This window comes from Sesamum indicum, unplaced genomic scaffold, assembly GCF_000512975.1.
Source record: "Sesamum indicum cultivar Zhongzhi No. 13 unplaced genomic scaffold, S_indicum_v1.0 scaffold00200, whole genome shotgun sequence".
Lineage (NCBI taxonomy): Eukaryota > Viridiplantae > Streptophyta > Magnoliopsida > Lamiales > Pedaliaceae > Sesamum > Sesamum indicum.
This window is the reverse complement of record NW_011628095.1, coordinates 104430-110345: the sequence shown is the minus strand read 5'-3', so window position 1 is coordinate 110345 and position 5916 is coordinate 104430. Positions and strand designations below refer to the sequence as shown.

The window sequence follows — 5916 nt, the reverse complement described above, 5'->3', positions numbered from 1 at the left end:
CCCAACTTCTTCGATTCACTAAGCAACTCGCCTCCACCATCTCCCTTACTACCGTCCCCACGCTCCATGCTGTCCCCGTCACCAGCCGGGGTATCTCCGGCGTCGCCCTCCTCGCCGGCGGCCGTGTCCTTGCCTCCTCCATTAGTGTGTATTTTTTGTGGTGCAGCAGTGTGTGTGAGAGAAGAGAGAGCATTTTTAGAGAGAGAATTTTTTTTTGGGTCCATCTTTTTACAATAATAATTACAAGTTAAAAAAACAATTCCGACCTGCCGGATTCGAACAAGCGACCTAAGGATAGCTATCGGATTACCCCACTACAGTCCTACGCTCTACCAACTGAGCTAAGGTCGGATGCCGACCAGAAAAAAATTGTTCCTTGCATCTCCCTGACCATAGATCCGTCCTTAGTCGTCTGAAAAAAACTCGTTTTCGGCAAAATCTCAAAATCCGACCTTTCATCTTCTCGCCGAAAAACTTGCAGTTTCTCATCGCCGTCGGCCATCTGGTGGTCACTGCTAACCGTCCCTCCGGCTTGCCCCTCGTTGGCCAACTCTTCCTCCTCGTCACCCAAGTCGTCGGCCGGAGTTTGCATGGTTGAAGCATTAGTGTGTGTTTTTGGATGTGTGCTAGTGTGTGAGAGAGAAGAGAGAGAATTTTGAGAGTCCATTTTTTTTTGTTTATGGCATTTTAACGTTCAAAATTTAGCTGTTTAGCACAGTTTTATTAAAGCAAGTTTGTTTCCCTTTTATACTAACTTGTAGTTATTATTACGCTTAGCAAATTTACAACACAAATGCTTTGATCTAGACCAACGTTTTGGTCAAGTTTCGTCGAATTCTGAGAACGTTCAAAATTTAGCTGTTTTGCACGGTTTTATTAAAGCAAGTTTGTTTTCATTTTATACTAGCTTTTAGTTACTATTACGCTCAGCAAATTTACAATTCAAATGCTTGGGTCTTGACCTGCAATTGGTTCAAGTTTCGTCGAATTCTGAGAACGTTCATTAGTTAGCTGTTTTGCACGGTTTTTTTTGGGTAAATGTAAGTTTCATTAAGAAAAATAGTAGTACAGTACAACAATGTGAGAATCAATTGGTTTCTTCCTCGACAGGCCAAGGGATACGCCATAGTCTAAATAAAGCTCGTGTACTGACTGATCTAGGTAAAGTAATGCTATGGATCCTCTGCCTAATGTCCTCAACTATCAATAAAGCCATGGTGCTAGGTGTCCTCTCGGTGGCTCGAATCGTCTCAAGTTTCTCTCCCTCCGAATGTGGTATACACATGATGCTAATAGTGCTCGATATGACATGTTAATAATGTGCTTACTCCTCCATCTCTGGGAAGCCCATGCAAGGTTGATGTTGAATACGAATGGCTTCCTGCAAAATGCACGGATTGGATGACGTTGGGGCATACGGTTAAGGATTGTACATTGAACAAACCTCGTAAACTGACTAAGCCACCGATAGCTGTTTACGTACAAAAAGCTACCATCCCCCCCCCCAACCAACCGCTCCCGAAAAGGGAAGCAGCACATTAAACCATACGGCTGATGAGACAGCGAGACGAGAGGCGAATGATGTTCATGTAGAACGCAATGTTTCTAAACATAGCGATAAGGGTAAGGAGGTGGTTATATATAATGCCTTTGATGCTTTACATTTGCTAGATGACGCAGAAGAGCCAACTAGGGGTCCTAACATGAGCAGCCCCGTCAGTAGTGACCCATGTTGAACATTGCTGTGTGGAACGTCCGCGGGCTGAATAAAAGGGACCATCAGCTCGCATTAAAGGACCTTGTCTCTGAATACAGGTAACATTTTTTGGGCATTTTAGAAACTCGAGTTCGATTAAATAATGTCATGCCTATTCAGTCATTTTTTCTTCCTCAATGGAAATGGTTTGTCGATTATGCCACTATTGGACACCGTATATGGCTTGCTTGGGATGAAAATATTATTGACGTACATGTACTTGAATCAGGGGAACAATTTCTGCACTGTCGTGTTACTAATAGGACTGATAATGATGTTGTTATTATTACTATTTTTTATGGTGCATCTAAGGTGATTGATCGGAGAGCCCTATGGACCACATTAGAGACAATGGCCCAACAGTGTACGGATGATCCGTGGCTGGTGGGGGGGTATTTCAACGCAGTCCGCGTCTTAATGAGGTATGTGGCATTTTGGGAGATATAAGGATGGCCATGGAAGAATTTAATGCTGGCATTCAGGAGGCCGGGTTATTGCCACTACCTATGCAAGGTGAATGGTATACATGGCACAACTACAGTACGACCACACGTAATCTATGGAAACGACTCAATCGGATTCTTATTAATGATCGTTGGCTTGCGAGATTTCCTACATCATCATATCATTGCCTTACGCCCCGGACTTTTGACCACTCACCTTTAGTCTTATATGGGGATTCACAACAACAAAATGGAGGTATGTTTCTGTTCGATAATTATCTGACCCATTCGCCTAATTTTATCCCTAGTGTACAGAATATTTGGCAGCATGAGGTGGTTGGCGTGCCTATGTATGCAGTGTCACGTAAACTAAAGGCCCTCAAATCGGTCTTCAGACAGCAGAGGAGGAATAAGGGAGACTTGACTCTCAATGTCCAATTAGCGAAGGGATTCCTTGAAGAGGCACAAAACTTGGTGAGTTCAGACAGGCAGAATGAGCTCTTCCTTTTTTTGGAACATTGTTGCCGGCTAGTGTACGCTAAAGCGGCAAAACTTGAGCAAATTATGCTGCAACAGAGAGCCAAGATGCAATGGATGAAGGGAGGGGACCAACGCTCCCGGATTTTCTTTCGCAAGATCGCTCAACGACGGGTAGTGAGGAGGATCTTGAAAATAAATGATGAGAATGGTACCACTCACACAGAATCGAGTGAGGTCGTGCATGAATTCGTGTCATATTATCAGAACCTCTTAGGAGGTAACAGACGTCGGTTATTGGTGGATATCAATTACCTCAGACCTTAGGCGACGCATATACTATCCAATGAGGAGGCTAGCCACTTATTTCTACCTTTCTCACCGGAAGATGTGAAGCAAGCCATTTTTGACATTGCCGAGGATAAAGCTCCGGGCCCTGATGGTTTCTCGTCCTGATTCTTCAAGGCAGCTTGGCCAGTTGTGGGTACAGAAGTTACAAGGGCAGTACTTGATTTCTTTACTACGGGGAAACTCCTTAAACAAGTTAACTCCACACTTTTGGCATTGATCCCCAAGGTACATACTCCTCCTATGTCTGTCAATGATTTTAGACCAATCTCATGCTGCAATGTTTTATATAAGGTCATTACTAAACTGCTTGTCCAACGGTTGAGTATGGTTCTGGACAAGTTAATCAGTCCCTGCCAAGCAGCCTTCATCCCAGGAAAAAGCATTGGGGACAACATTATGTTAGCACAGGAACTGTTCACAGGCTATAACCAGATACGCCTTCCCCCAAGATGTGAACTTAAAGTGGATATTAGAAAGGCCTATGACACAGTCGAGTGGGACTTCCATGTTGCGGTTTTACAGTTCTTCAACTTCCCAACTACATTGGTCTCATTGGATTGAGGAGTGAATTACGACGGCCACATTTTCGATTGGTCTCAATGGAAAACCTCACGGGTTTTTTAATGGAGCGAGAGGTCTACGACAAGGAGACCCTTTATCTCCTTACCTTTTTGTGCTTGTCATGGAAGTTTTACATTTGGGATTCTTACAATTAATTGAACAGGACATGCAATTCACCTACCATTGGAAGTGTGAGCTAGCTAGAGTATTCCAGTTGGGTTTTGCAGACGATCTCCTACTTTTCTGCAGAGCTGATATGGACTCTGTCAGAGTGTTCAAGATGGGACTGGACAGGGTCAGGCCTCCGGTTGAATGTACAAAAGAGTCACCTAATTATTTCCCGGTCTGCACAAGATAGGAAAGAACAGATGCTAGCAGTGCTAGGTTTTCAAGAGGGGCATCTCCCGATGAGGTACTTGGGTCTCCCTCTACTCTCATCTAGATTGTCTATTTCCGACTGTCAGCCACTTTTATGTAAATTTGATGCACATATTACTGGATGGGAAGGAATATCATTATCATATGCTGGGTGAGTACAAATCATCAAATCTGTACTTTCAACACTGAGCTTGTATTGGGCATCTTCATTTATCTTACCGAAGGCTGTCATTAAGGAAGTGGAGAAACGCCTTCGAACATTCCTATGGAAAGGAACCTCAATGACGGGATATGCCACAGTACCGTGGAAAGATATTTGCAAACCGGTAGAAGAAGGGGGTCTAGGAATTAAAGATATTGGTATTCTTAATCGTGCCTTAATGACAAAGAAATTGTGCGATGTTATTAGATGTGACCGAACATCTATCTGGGCTGAGTGGTTGCAGCACGGACGATTACGGAATAACTCCATATGGACAGTTGGCGAACAGGGAGGATCGTGGGGTTGGAGAAAGCTGCTTCGAATGCGCAGCTATATCCAACCAATGGTGGAGCTTCATATTGGAGATGGGAGGACCTTCTATCTTTGGAAGGATCCATGGCATCAACTTGGACCCCTGCTTCCTAGATTTCCACGCGGACCGTACTTACTTGGGCTTGAAGACTCCACTAAGCTTTCTTCGGTCATTGACGGGGGCCAATGGCATTGGCCCCTCATCACGGATCTGGAATGCCTCCAAATCACGTAACACTACCTCAAATTCATGGAGGCGATGATATGATCATTTGGCGATTTCCTGATGGGCAACCCACTACCCAAGCACTTTACCGACTCTTTTGCCCACCTGGACCGAAAGTAGGCTGGACTTCACTACTTTCGGGATCTTATTCCACGCCACGCCATTCATTTATCTTATGGATGGCTATTCAGGAAAAGCTACCGACAACCGATAGACCATGGCTCATACATCTTGGTGGGTGTATTCTTTGTGACGAGGAGGCAATGGAGACACATACCCACCTTTTCTTCCGATGCCGTTTCAGTAGATTATGCCTTGCGACTGTTCGGCGGATTATTCGGGTCCCTTGGCCCAACCGGGAATGGGCAAGGGACGTCGAATGGGCAACGCAAAAATGGAGAGGGAAGCATATTATTAATGCAGCCTATCGAGCATTACTTGGATCACTCGTCTACCATATATGGCGAGAAAGAAACTTGAGACGATCCCAGCAAATTGAGCATCCGGCAAACGTTTTGGCTTCCTTCATTGTTGATGATGTTAGACAGAGGATTTTGAGTATTAATATGTCTAATTCCATTAGTACAGTTGCTCTTTATAGACTCTAGCGTATCCCTTAGCCTGTCGAGGGATAAACCAATTGACTGTTGTACTGTACCATTATTTCATAATGCAAATTACATTTACCAAAAAACAAAAAAATATCCAAACTCCAGTCTCTATTGGGCCAAGAAATCGTACCATTCTTCGAATTGTCGTGAGGCACTGTCGACTAAATCTGCATTGAAAGAATAAGTGGCCATGTGTCTCCATCACTCCCTCGTTACATAGAACACACGGGCCCAGGTGGGCTAGCCATGATTTGTCCGTCGTAGCCAACTTGCCAAGAATAGCAAGCCATAAGATGAATAAATGACGTGGAATCTTAAGTGAACCCGAAAGTAGCGAAGACCAGCCTACTTTCGGTCCTGGTGGATCTAATAGCCTGTAAAGTGCCTGAGTTGTAGGTTGTCTATGATCAAATCTCCACACAATGCGGTCCTCCCCTCCATGGATTGGGGGTAATGTATGTGTGATCTCCAAACATTCGAAATCTGTGATAAGAGGCCACTGCCACTCTCCTCCACTAATCACCATACTGAGTTTTGCTGATTAAGTTTCATTAAGTAAAAAATGGTACAGTACAACAAACTGATCATCAGGTGGTTTC

At 44.2% G+C, this 5916-nt stretch overlaps 1 non-coding gene across 1 annotated transcript; it reads right to left on the bottom strand.

Annotated features, from left to right (window-relative positions):
• Positions 1 to 260: 260 nt before the first annotated feature.
• On the bottom strand, positions 261 to 351 carry TRNAY-GUA. The gene is given in 2 exon segments: positions 261 to 296; positions 315 to 351. It is a non-coding gene; the product is annotated as a tRNA-Tyr (tRNA).
• Positions 352 to 5916: the final 5565 nt, after the last annotated feature.